This window comes from Ictidomys tridecemlineatus, chromosome 16, assembly GCF_052094955.1.
Source record: "Ictidomys tridecemlineatus isolate mIctTri1 chromosome 16, mIctTri1.hap1, whole genome shotgun sequence".
In the NCBI taxonomy this organism is placed as follows: Eukaryota; Metazoa; Chordata; class Mammalia; order Rodentia; family Sciuridae; genus Ictidomys; species Ictidomys tridecemlineatus.
The window spans coordinates 42,151,168-42,164,945 of NC_135492.1; positions in this window are offsets into that span (position 1 = coordinate 42,151,168).

A 13,778-nucleotide genomic window follows, 5' to 3' on the forward strand; every position below is an offset into this window, starting at 1 on the left:
AAATTGCACCCAGAGCCCCAGAGATCCAGACAGAGCATGCCACTCTCCTCGTAGCATTCCTTGTTTCCAGACAACTTGAGCTCCACTCTTCTGTGTTGAGAGAAGCTTTCCTGGGGTCATCTTTTCATTCAACATACATTGATTTTTGCACTGGTGTTTTCCCTAGGAAAACAAAATGTACAGTGTGTCATTTCAACACACACTGGATGTGTGGCCTGGAGCAGATGCTTCGGATAAAATGTGAAGACTTGGGCCTTAACTTGGCAGATTGCCCAGTTCTACAGACAATAAAATCACAACAATGATAAACAGAGGGTCTGGCATACTGCCTGCCCAGAAAGGCAGGCATGAAAGATGTGGAAGTCCTTAGTCTCAATACCTGTGAGTGTGACCTTATTTGAAAATAGGATCTTTGTAGAGATGATCAACTTAAGAAGTCAGCAGGGGTGAATCCTAATTCAAAATGACTTACAAAAAGAGGAAATCTGGGCACAGAGACAGACATGCATAACGGAATGCTGTGTGAAGATTGGAGCTGTCACAAACTGAGGGGCCACCAGAGGTGAGGAGAAAGTCCTGGAACCCATCCTTTCCTGGAACCTTGGAGCTTGGCCCTGCTCACACCTTGATCTTGGAGTTCCAGTCTCCAGAACCGTGAGCCAATAAATGTTGTTTAAACCCCCTGTTCTGTACATGCTGGAAAGACCCAGACTTCTGACTGTATTGGTTTCCTATGGCTTCTGTAATCAGTAACCACAAACTTATGCAAAAGTTCTAGAGGTCATGAGCCCTAAAATCAAGGTATCAGCAAGCCAGTATTGCTTTGGGAGGCTCTAGGGAAGAATCCATTTCCTTGGGTCCTCGTTTCTAGAAGCCATCTGTTTTCTGTGGGAGCTGCTTCTTCCATCTTTTAAGTGCATCCCTTTGATCTTGTTTTCAAATCAGGGGCTGTTGACCCAGGTCCTCACATCCCATCTGTCCTCCCTGTTCCCCCTCCAACCTCATGCTTCCGGTTCTCAGTGGTTCCCATTCTTTGTGCCTGTTGGCTCATGGGCATCTAGGTTTCATTCCAGTCCACAACAGCTGGTTCTAGGGGGATACCTGGGTTCCTCTCCAGGCCTTTGCAGACAGTCAGAACATTGCTGGCTCCAGCTGGTCAATCAAAGGCCATCTGGCCTCTAGACTCTGTCCCTGCCTCTGTTTCTACTTCAGTGTTATGTATGCAAATGAAAAGCTGCTTTGGGCTTCATGTGAGGAGGAACTTTCCAATGGTCAGAGCTCTCTGGGAATAGAGTGAGGTAGGATACGAGGGTAGCTCACTGGAAGAAGACAGAATCCTACAGAACTTTATGAGCTTAGGGTTCCAAGTGAGTTGACTGGGGAATCTTCCAGCCACAAGTTGTATGAGTGAGGCGAGCTGCGTGAAGATGGTGCTACACAGCTCAGCCTCAGAGAGGAGGGACTGAACAGGCACAGACCTTGTGGGACGGGGCCACAGTCAGACCAGCTGTGGCAGGATTTCTGGATCAGAACCTGAGCATCGTAATTTTTAACCCCCTCCACCCATGACTACCATTTTTAGAATAAGCTCTCTGGGAATATGGAGGAGGACCCATACTGTCAGGGCTGTAGGCCGCCCCTGTTGATTGGGTTCAGGAACAGAAACTGAGGGAGAGAAAGAGTTGGTGGGGCAGTTTGGAGGTGGAGTGCTGCCTGCCATATGGGGGTGAGACCCCTCTTGTGATCCCTCACTCTCTCCGTAAGGTTCCACACATGATGACATGCTTATTGTCATTGGATTTTGGGGAAAAGTACTGAGTTTAGCAGTTAATGATGAGGATATATTCTGAGAAATGCATTGTTCGATGATTTTTGTCCTTGTGGGAACATCAGAGAATGCATGAACTTGAATGGTCCAAGCCTATGCACCCAGGCTATTGATCAAAAGAAACTGTCCCATATGCTCTCTGTCATCAGTAGAAGTGTCATCTGGTACCTGACTGTACTTACACAAGGAAAAAGTCCTGACATATTGGAAATGAGGGAGACTGAGCTTTGGGGAGTTACAGAGTAAGTGGCAGGTGTTAAGATTAGAGGTGAGGGTGAGCTACCAAGGATCCAAAATGAAATGTCCAGACCACCATGGGCTTGGTAGGTGCTAGCTTAAGACTTCACCCTGCCTCCAAGGAGACAAGGGTAACAGGATGCATAGGAAATGACTTTTAGAAGTTTAACAAAATGTTAAAAAAACAAATGGGATCTTGATCACCTTGATATACCCAACAGCACAGTTAAACAGGCAGCAAAGAAGACTGATTCATTAGACTGTATTTATTTGGTGAACTTGTCACATTTCTAGGTAAATAAAAATCATTATTTTTGAAAGAGAACTCCAGTGGCTTGCTGCAGGTCTTTATTTTATTCAGATATGTGCAGATATCACTGTAATATTTCATTTTGGCACGTTGTAGAACTGGCACAGGTTTGTACAGAGAAGTTGAATTTTTTTGCCAACAGACATTCGTCTCCACTATTAATTCATGTGTGCTAGGGTCTAAAGCATTAATTTTATTAGGAGAAATGGGCTGTTGTTTTGGAAGACCTTAATTTTATCCCCTTTTAGTTGGCTGGGCAGAGCAATTTGGTTGGTTGGTTTCCTGGAGCCCAAGAGGTTGGGGAGGGAGGTGATAGGGATGTGGAAGAGGGGCAGGTGTTAGGCATCCGGCCCAGGAGATGTGTTGAGGACAAAGTGGTTTTCAGGATAGGTCAGGGAGACCATGCCTATGGAGACCATGCCTATGGACAAAGTGGTTTTCAGGATAGGTCAGGGAGACCATGCCTATGTGTGTGTGTGTGCAAGCTGAGCAAGAAATATGGAACAGGAGCATGGGAAGAGGCTGGGAGAGGGGAATAGGATTTCCTAAGCGATATCAGGGATGGAGCTGGATGCATTGATTTAACCAGGTTGGAACAGAATGGTGTTTGCTTTCATAGAGTCAGGCTAACTGGGGAATAATTGAACCTACAAAATCTTCAAGGTTTTATAGCCATGTGTGCAGAAGAATTAACTGTACTGGCCCTTTCTGAGACCGAAAGAAAATTCTGGAAGAAACTGATTCATGGGAAACAAGTGAGAATTAGGTATGAGTTGTTGCTTTGGATTGCAGTTTTTGGACAACAGAGGCTGGCCCTTCAGAAAACACTCACAGAGGCTTGTGGAGTGAATAAAAGTATCCGTCACATGGATTCCTATCTGGGAAGGTAATTAGGACAGAAATAGCTGGAAAATCCTGTGAATGAAAAATATTGGGGAGGGGGCAGGAATTGTGCCTTATTATATATGTTCCTGTTAACTATTCAGGGTGGGGACACTGGCATCTCTGGGCTTGTTTCCCATGGAAAAGGAGGTAAAGATTGTCCTGTGGGTCCAACTTCAGTCAAGTCGAACATCTGCTCTGGGAGGAGGGTGGTGGCTGGCAGCAGGCGTTTGCTAGCCCTGGGCCCTCCCAAAGCTGCTCTGGTGGCTGTTCCCACGCTCACTCAATGACTCACCTCAGAGCTGAGTCGAGAAATGGGAGCAGCTTCCAGCTGGATTCTGAGTGCTTTTGAATTACTGTTTAAGGCATTATATTTATAGTAAACACAGAAAACCCAGAGGTGTGTGTGTGTGTGTGTGTGTGTGTGTGTGTGTGTGTGTGTGTTTATAAGATGAGCTATAAATCGGGTTGTATAAATTCAGATTCATTGTAGCTCTGCTCTGTCCCCAGTGTGACTTCAGGCGAGTTACTTCATCTCACCATGTCTTTGTGTCTTTCTCTTCAAAATGGGGATGAATTTGTTTCCTAATTCACAGGATTCAGTGAGTGAACTTACAAATTTAATTAAAGCACTTACAATGCCTGACCCATGGCCAGAACTGGGTATATTATTTATTTGTTGTTGTTAATCAATGGTAGTCATTGTTTTAAACGTTGGAGAGGTGGGGCTGGGGATGTGGCTCAAGCGGTAGCGCACTCGCCTAGCATGCATGCTGCCCGGGTTCGATCCCCAGCACCACATACCAACAAAGATGTTGTGTCTGCCGAGAACTAAAAAATAAATATTAAAAAATTCTCTCTCTCACTCTCTCTCCTCTCTCACTCTCTCTTTAAAAAAAAAAAAGCTGGAGAGGTAACACTTGTTAGTTAATGTTGGTTGACTGAGAGGGCCCTGAGAATCAGACAGCAGGCATTGTTTGAGGCACATGGGGATCTCTACCATAAGAAGGTGGGTGCTACTAAGGTTCAGAGAAGTGCAGTAACATGCCTGATGGCACACAGCAGTAAGTGACGGTACTGAGATGGGACCCAGTGATACCAAAGCTTTCCCTTGGGCCACAGGGACCTGTGGCTTATAAGTGAAGATGACCTTTTTGGTGGAGGTGGAGACCCACCTGTGCAGAGATGCTATACATGGATTCTGGTGCTGCTTTTACAAGAAGGTTGCAGGGTCTCCCTTCAGAGTGTGAGATAGGAGATCATAGGTTTAATCATGTGTGCATGGATCTAGGCTTTGACCTTGATAAGTCAGTCCTTTTGGGGAGTGAAATGGGGTTTAGGGTTATAGTCAGGAGGGAAGGTGCTTGGGAGAGGTCCTGGTGGGCACAGCTGGACCAATAGGGTTGGCTGCATGGGAGGCTGGAAGCTGTGTCTCAGCAGCCTGTGCACCAAACCCCAGGGCATAAAAGCTCTGAAGCTCCAGTGGATGAGACTAGTTCCAGAAAAAAGGATAGAGCTGTGGGAGCCACAAAGATGACTGGCAGGTATCTGGAGTAGAATTGTGTTTTTTTTTTTTTTTTTACAGTGTCAGGAATCAACCCAAGGTCTCTCACATGCTAGGCAAGTACTCCACCATGAGCTACAGCCCCAGCCCACTAGAGTCAAATTTTAAGCAATTATTAAAAAAAAAAAAAGCCTTGCAGAGTTCAAGTGTCAGCTGAAGGTGATGCATTTTTGAACCCAAGTTGAGTTTTTTCTTTTCTTTTTTGAAACATGCTCTTGTTTCATCAATTTAATGCAGAAAGGGCTTAATGAACAAATACTTTCTGCTCAAGAGGAAAACTGTCTTAAGAGGATGGATGCTTCTGTGACTCGTGCAGAAATGCTCTTTGAATTTGCTTCTTGGGACTGAAAGGACAGAGACTGAGATGTTTTTGTCCCAATTTTTGGTGCATTTGGGCTGAATTCTGGGAAAGGGAGACAGAAGTAGAATCTTGATTCCCTCTAGAGAATCCTGGGAATCTGGAATAGAGGTCAGGATGAGGCTAGTGGAGGGCTGGGGAGGGGGTAGAACTGGTATCTATCAAAACCAAGCCATGGCAGATAAACGTGGTAGCTATTAAGAGCTGCACTTCTCAGATCCAGAAATAAAGGCCCTGAGAGTGACAGTGACCTGCCTAAAGTCAATCTGAGGGAAAGGAGAAGACCCTGTGTCATTGAATTCAAGCTCTTTTCTTCCCAGGCCTACAGAGTCAGGATTGCAAACTCTGATAAATATGTGGATCCAAGGAGGGTAGAGGGTGACATCTATGCTGATGGTGCATTAAAGGTGATAATCTTGAATAAGGTACAGTGGGCCTTCAACCAGGCAGGGAACTGGAAGCAGAGACCCAGGGGGCTGTGGATCTGCATCTTCCCCGTCCTTCCCCAAAGATGAGTGAAGACAGGAAAGAATGTGGTTCTCCTCTCAGAGAAGCTTGGCTTCTGTCTCAGTTTATTTTTCTGTGCTGTAACAGAAGACCACAGACTGAGAAAATTATAAAAAAAAATAGAAGTTCATTTTGCTCACAGTTCTGGAGACTGGGAAGTCCAAGATCAAGAGGCTGTGTCTAGGGGGTGGGGGTGGGGCTTCTTGCTGCATCATAGAGAGTTGGTCTCAAACTCCAACTGCTTTAAAGAAAACGTTCAGTAACAACAGTTGGGAGGTGGATTATACTGGCTCATGGAATTGAAGAGTCCCATGATGCTTCTAACTTCAGGCAAGCTTGAATCCAGGAGTTCAGATAATGTCATTAATTGTCTCTCAGATTCTTTCTCCATCTCGCCATGTGGCAGGAAGAATATTATGTGCTTACCAATCTCATCTGAAGGAAGACATCCCCTGGCCTGCCCCTATCTCCCAGCAAGGCACAAAGCTCTCAAGGAAAACCCTGACAGGAGTGGCCTACATCTTGGGTCTACTGGCTTTTATGGCATGGAGAAGAAGGAGCAGAATTTAATCTCCTTATAATCCATACAATGGGTTCCCCACAGGAAATAGGGGTTTAGTTATTACAAGAAGAGAGAAAGGGGAAAGCCCTATAGGCTCATCCCAGCCTAGAGGTATCCTGGGAATCTGAGCAGCTGGCTGGAGCCTCTGGGTGATACACAAATTCAGAGTCCAGCAGTTTTAATTCCCAGGGGTCCACCTATTTGGAAGAAGAACCCAAGCCAGGATGGCGGGGTGGGGAAGCAGGGCCAGGCCTAGTACTGATGGAACAGGATAGTGGGGAAGGGGGCTTGAGATTTGTGTCAGGCTGTAATAAATGTAAAGGAGGATCATTGCCCACCCTAGGAAGGCCCGCTACAGACCTGGCGAGCCATGCGGTTTGATGAATTAACGTCGCGGGTACTTCCCAACCACTTGTCAGAAATGATTCTCACTGAAATCATTCCAACTGACTCTGAGAAGCAAAGATTAACACCCAGTTTCACAACGTGGCCCCTGGAGAAGCATCTGCAATTTTTAAAGCCGCTCGGCTGAAACCAGCCATGGAAGCTCATTTGAACCAGGTCCATTGGCTGTAGAGGGCGTCGCATTTGATCCTCACAGAGCTACGTGGGATGTAACCACAACCTGCCCCATTTCATGGATGAGGAAACTGAGATTCTGTGATTTGAAGGGTCTTATCCAAGGTCACAGGGCTAACAGGTGGTAGAGTGAACTCTTTTTTGGGGGGTGGGTACTGGGGATTGAACTCATGGGCACTCAACCACATAGCCACATTCCCAGCCTTATTATGTATTTTTTTAATATTTATTTTTTAGATGTAGGTGGATACCTTTGTTTTATTTTTATATGGTGCTGAGGATCAAATCCAGTGCCTCACGCATGCTAGGCGAGGGCTCTATCACTGAGCCACAGCCACAGCCCTATTTTGTATTTTAATATTTAGAGACAGGGTCTCACTGAGTTGCACAGCGCCTCGCTTTTACAGAGGCTGGCTTTGAACTTATGATCCTCTTCCTCCCAAGCTGCTTGGATTACAGGTATGCGCCACTGCACCTAGCCTGGAGCTGGACTCTTGGTCTTTGCAAACTGCCTTCTGAAATTTCATGCCTGCTTGTTGTTTGCCTCCCTGCCCCCACCTCCAGTCAACCAGACAGCCCTCCTTTGTGCCACATTACACAGTGAACTTTATTTTAAGAGTGTGCTTGAAGACAGAGTCCTAACTTCAAATAATTTAAAAACCAAGGCAATAAAGAACACTGTTCCTGGGTGGTGAGACTTGGAGATGCACAAGGCTCCAGTGGTTGAGTCCAGTAGGCATAGTGAGTGGATATATTTGACTAGAGCATACACTGTGGGTGTGCTGCCATTTTGGAGCACACAGATGGCCTGACTCCTTCCTTTTTCCCTGAAGGAGGCTTTCCTTAGTCTCTAGAGCCTGCTTTGGAGAACTGTCACCCTATGGAAGCAGCCAACAACCACTGGCTGATGGGAGTTGATATATAAATAATTGAGGTCCCTCACTCTTAGGGATGTGCTTGCCACTGCCATCTAGAGGCCTCCACCAGGAATACACTCTGGTCACCCACTGTGGCAACATCTTTTGGGCACCTTCTTTTTCCTGTACTAATCCCCTACCCTTTGCTAGTCTGCCCTGCATCTCCCACATAAGCTACTTGTTCAAGAATACTTGTGTTGCGGTTTGGAATGTGTGATGTTCCCCAAAAACTCATGTGAGAAATTATTAGGTTGTAAAAATCTTAACCCAATCAGTGATTTCATCCCATGATAGGGATTAACGAGTGGTAACTAAAGTGGTGGGGTGTGGCTGGAGGAGGTGGGCATTGGGGCGTGGCTTTGGGGTATATATTTGTACCTAGCTAGTGGACTCTCTCTGCTTTCTGACCACCATGTGAGACTTGTTCCGCCATGATGTTCTGCCTTACCTCCAGCCCTGAGAAATGGAGCTGGCCTTCTGTGGACTGAGACCTCTGAAGCCATGAGCCCTCAAATAAACTTTTCCTCCTCTACAATTGTTCTGGTTGAGTCCTTTTGGTCACAGTAGTGAAAAAGCTGACTAAGACAACTTGTCTCAGAATCTCTTTCTAGAGAACCCTAACCAGGACCCCATTCTATCTCAAGATCTTTCCACCGATTTGCTTTTAAATGCTCTATTGGCACTTTTGTCCCTTTTCTGTGACAGCAGACATATTGAAACCTCTCCTCACCGTGACTGGAGGACCTGAATTATTTATTCCTGGGCAACTTTGCCACCAAGACATCCCATTTTCCTCGGGCAGCCCGACATTAACTCTGCATTTAGAACTCAACTAGAGGACTTCTAGCAATGTCTGGAGGCACTTTTGATTGCCACAGGAATTCTATTAGCATCTGGTTGATAGAGATGGGAATATTGTTGAGAGCCCCCCATTAGCCTCAAATTCAGCAGGGCTGAAGGTGAGAAAACCTGATTTAAACAATCATCTTGGCATGATTCATTGGCCGGAGGGAGTCCCAAGCCCCAGGACAGAGCTCTGAGAGCCAGAGCCGAAATAGCCCTGGAGACTCACTTGACAGCACATTGCAAAGCAGCTGGAAGTGAAAGAAACCCCTTTCTTTTATATGTATATGCATTTCTTTTATTTATTTTTATGTGGTGTTGAGGGTCAAACCCAGTGCCTCACACATGCTAGGCAAGTGCTCTACCACTGAGCCATAGCCCCAGCCCTTTTTCTTTTTGAGAATATAATGGCATCTTCCATGTGGCCTTCAGCTGGAAGGACCCTCAGAGAGTTAGCATTAGAACCAGAAAAGTCTTGGCTGCCTAATTGTGCTGGGCACAGGTGACAAACTCAAGAAATTACAAGGCACACAAAGGAAACACTGTGTTCTAATCTGGGATAGAAAAAGCAGAGCAGCTGTTGGAACAGTCATAACTGTTAACAATCCCCTCCAGCCCAGACTCCACCACCCTGGGGCCCTCTGCCATTTGCATTTTTATGAATCTGGAGTTTATATGGCCAGGAACCACAGAATAAAGAAACAGGGAACTGAATTACCAGTCTAGCGAACTAGGATTTTAATGCTAGATTTTAATGTTATTATTGATAGGGGCTCTGGACACAGAGAACAACAAAGTCCAGAGCTGTCCATGAGCTCCAAGACCCTGGGAAGTAGAGTCCTTGTGCCAATGGTCAGGTCTAAGGGTGGAGGTGTGTGAGTATTAGAAATGTGAGTTGGGAGGGTGCATGAGGAGGGGGGAATAAGTGAGCTAGGGACCCCGTGCTTCTGAAAATGCTCACTCTGACAAGATTCCCAGAGAAGCATGCAGAAAACAAATCCCTGTTCCTCCTTGTCACAGGACCCCAAGAGGGTGGTGGAGAATTGGGGCCAGTTCCTTTGGAAGCCTACACAGGAATTCCTTTGCTAACATCCTCAAAGCCTCCATCTTAAGGGAAGCATGGTTACTGTATGATCAAGGTAGTTCTAGATCTGTATCTAATTTTGATGGAGAGTTTTCAAAGTCCAAATTGTGAGAAACATGCTCACCTGACTAAGCCCAAAGACTAGACGAAAACACACAAAGTACAGCAAAAAGTGAGGCTTTACTTTAAAGACCGTCTTACGAGATCGAGTGCCTGGTGGTCAGGGATACACTGATTGGGTACAACCAGTGTCTTATCCCCTAGAGCACAAGATCCCTCCCCGAGTTGCTCATTATTTGAGTTCTGTGGGGTACAAGTTTTCCAAATGTCACCTAGTTTTACTGTCTTCTATTGGGTTACGTAAAGAAATATTTCTTCACTTGTTCCCACCTCCCTTTGCTCTCTTAGGACAGAGAAAGTCCTCTTGGATTGAATGTCTTTTGGCATGTGCACAGTTATCTGTTGGTTAGGTGGGGGCTGGAGGGGGGCTTTCCTTTCTCACCTCTTTGTTAAGAGGCTGTGAATTTTTACACTCGGGTGTTAACTGCTTGTAACTGTCCATTCTGCTCTCCCCTCCAGCTGCCTTTCTTACATCCCAAGTCATTACACATTTAAAGCTAAATACTGTATTCTGAAAATGGACCACAGGACTTTCCATTTCTTACAAAACAGCAGGAAAAGGGAATGATAAACAGTTCTTTCACAAATAGCCCAAGCCATAGCCCTCAGAGAAGAGCACTAGACTGAAGAGCACACGTTCCAGTAAGAATCTGCACCTTGTCACTTAGGGGCCATGCATGTTGTGTAAAGTCATTAGCCCCATTTTCCTCACTCAGAATACCTATTTCCAAGCTTTCACCAAAGAGAACAGTAGTTTGAGGACTTAACTCTGAAGCCTGGCTGCTGTTCAAACCCTAGCTCTGCCATGTACAAACTGTGTGATTTTTAGCAAGTTACCTAATCTCTCTGAGCCTTGGTTTCCTTATCCGTAAGATAAGGCTAATAAGCATAGTTGTCTTGCAAGAGTCCTGGCAAATAAGATAGGATAAATGTAGAGAACTTAGAACAACTTCTGGTGGGCTGGGGTCATGGCTCAGCGGTAAAGCACTTGTCTAGCACATGTGAGGCGCTGTTTTCGATCCTCAGCACCACATATAAATAAATAAATTAAATAAATGTCTATATTTTTTTAAAAAAGAATAACTTCTGGCGTTTAGCTAAGGCTATATAAGAATTTGTTTATTTAAAAGGCAGTCAAATAAAATATATAACTTTCAAACCCATTACACACCCTTTATCTTTCTTAGGGAAGTTTAGAGATTTTTGGAGAGTGTTAGCTCTCTATTGCTTAACAAAATACCTGAGGTAAACAACTTAAAAGGAGGAAAGATTGATTTTGGCTCATGGTTTTAGAGGTTTCAGTCTGTGGTTGCTTGGTTGGCTTCATCACTTTGGGCCTATGACAAAGCAGTACACAATGTGAGAGCCCATGGTGAAGCAAAACTGTCCTCTTACAGCAGTGGGGGAGTAAGAGAGAGAGAGGAGGGGTCAGGGTCTCCATACCCGCTTTAAGGGCATGTGCCCAATGTCTCACTTTGTTTCTTTGGGTCCTACCTCCTAAAGGCTCCACCCCCCTCTCACCAGTACCTCGAACTGGGGACCAAGCCTTCCACACATGACCTCTCAACAGCACCATGAACTGGGGACCAAGTCTTCAACACATGAGCTTTGGGGGTCCTTTCAAAGCCAAAACAAAACAGAGAACATTGGATATAGGGCTAGGTATATGGCTTTTCCCTAGATGAGGGAAAAAGAGTCATTTCTCTGTCTGCAAAGCCATATAAGAGAAGCCTAGGAGAAGGATTTGGGTAGGTTGCAGGACGGGAGAGGCTTTCAGGATGAGGACCTAGGCATACTCTCCTGGGTTGGATTTCAGCTGAGCTGCAGAATCTCCACTACCACCCTAAGGGCTAAGGAGTAAATAGAGTCCTTGGTAGTTCCTAACACGAGTCCCCAAGAGCTGACCTAGAACCTCCCCTTGTATAGAGAAGCCTAAGGTGGGGGCTGACAGGAGCAGGCCAAGAGGGCAGAGCAAGGACAGCGGCCTTCTTCTATGGTGGGCCCCATCTGTGGGCTGAATTGTGCCCCCACCCTCCATTCATAGGTCGAAGCTTTAATCCTCAGTGTGACTGGACTGGGACTAAGGAAGTAATTAAGGTTAAAGGAGACAATGAGAGGGGCCCTGTCCAATAGGATTCACATCATTATGAGAGAAGACACCTGAAATTGTCTGTTCTGTTGCTGCTTTGGATTCTTATAAACTCACAGAGGATCAAAGTCATGAAGGCCCTGTAACATATAGATCCAATGGTATGTGGGTTACCCCATGACATTCAGGGTTCCTTCCACACAGGGACTCCAGCAATCTGTCCCTTCCTCTGAATAAATCTCAGAGTGCTGCTAGCCTGGATTCCTGTTGACTAGCATTGGGGGCAGAAGGCAGGGATGAAGGGCCCCTTGGGAAACTAAGTTTGAAGACAGAAGCATGCAGAGGAGTTGTGAGCAGGCTGGTGAGACAGTGTCCTCCCCATCTGACCTCAGAAATTTTCTGCTCTTGTCTTTTTGCACACGGTTTTAGCATTTTGATTATTTGTATAAGATCTTTATATAAATATAAACCCTCAGATAGGTTGGTTGGTTTATTTGTGGTCATGTTTTCCTTGAGGCCAACCTAGCTTTTGAAGTGAGAGCTGTACTCAGATCACCCTTGCCCTGGTCTCCTAGGAGGCTGCTTCAGTGGGTCACAGCCTCCTATAGCTGAAGGGAGAGGAGAAGATGAACATGGTTGAGCCTTCCCCATGCAGCCTACCCAACAATGCTGTCCATTACCCTAGGCTCTTTTTATTCTTATATCACTGCAAATATAATTTTTTCGTTATTGTAATCCTGTCCTCTGTACTTTTCTTTTTGCATTAACTATATTAAAGACATTTTCTAAGGTGTCATATGATTTTCACAATGGTTTTTTAAAATGGCCCCCAAATAGTCCATTAAGTGAATGTATTATTATAATTTGTTGAACTATTTCCATATGTTGACATTTAGATTATTTCTAAACTTTTTTTTTTGAGGAGGGGATTGTCATTCAATTATACTGCATTGTCAAAACCTTTGGACGTTTGGGTTTTAGATTCTTTTAGAAAAAATTCCAGAGTGTGGTCATTGCTAGATTGTAGGGTATCAATCATTTTATGGCTCAAGAAGCTTAGTTTCCAAAATACTCTGCCACTGTGATATTTGAATTTAGCAATTTCCCTAAAATCTTGCTGGCATTTGGCATTATTGAAATTTATTTATTGATTGTTAACTTAATAGTATTTATGTGGCATATCATTGTCTCTCCTTGCATTTCTTTGGTAATTAATGATGCCAAATATTTTTTTTTCTGTGTTATTTTGCTATTCTTATTTTCTTCTGGAGAAATTTTCTGCTCCTGTCTTTTCACACATTGTTTTTGCATCTTGATTATTTGTATAAGTTCTTTATATAGATATAAACCCTCAGATAGGTTGGATGGTTTATTTGTGGTCATGTTTTCCCTGAGGCCAACCTAGTTTTTAAACTGAGAGCTGAAACTCATATCACTCTGTGTACCTCTAACTTAAAAGGCTCAATAAATTCATGGCTGTTGCTAGTGACTAAGGACTTGGGATATTGGAAGTTTAATTTGCAATGAAATGAATTGGCTGAAGATTTAGTCTGCTACCTAGGCAGGAAGGGCTTTCTGGGAGCTTGATGTCTCAAATCCAGGGCCAACTGTGCAGTCTGGCATGCTCTCCTCCTTTGCCCCCATTTCTCATTTTCTTTTCCATTCTTCTAGCTCATTTAGCTGAGGATAAACCTGAATAAGCATCCCTCCAGCAAATAGCTCTCTTGCTGCCACCACTGGCTGCAAAAGAAATGCCTCTTGTGATTGAATTCCCTTTGTGATCTGTTGGGGATTTCTCAAGGGGTCTGATCCCAAACACCAGGTAAAGCCAGCTCTGAGTGGCTGCCTGTTTGACCAAGGAACCCATTGAGTCAGACAAACAACTACTCTCTGCAGGT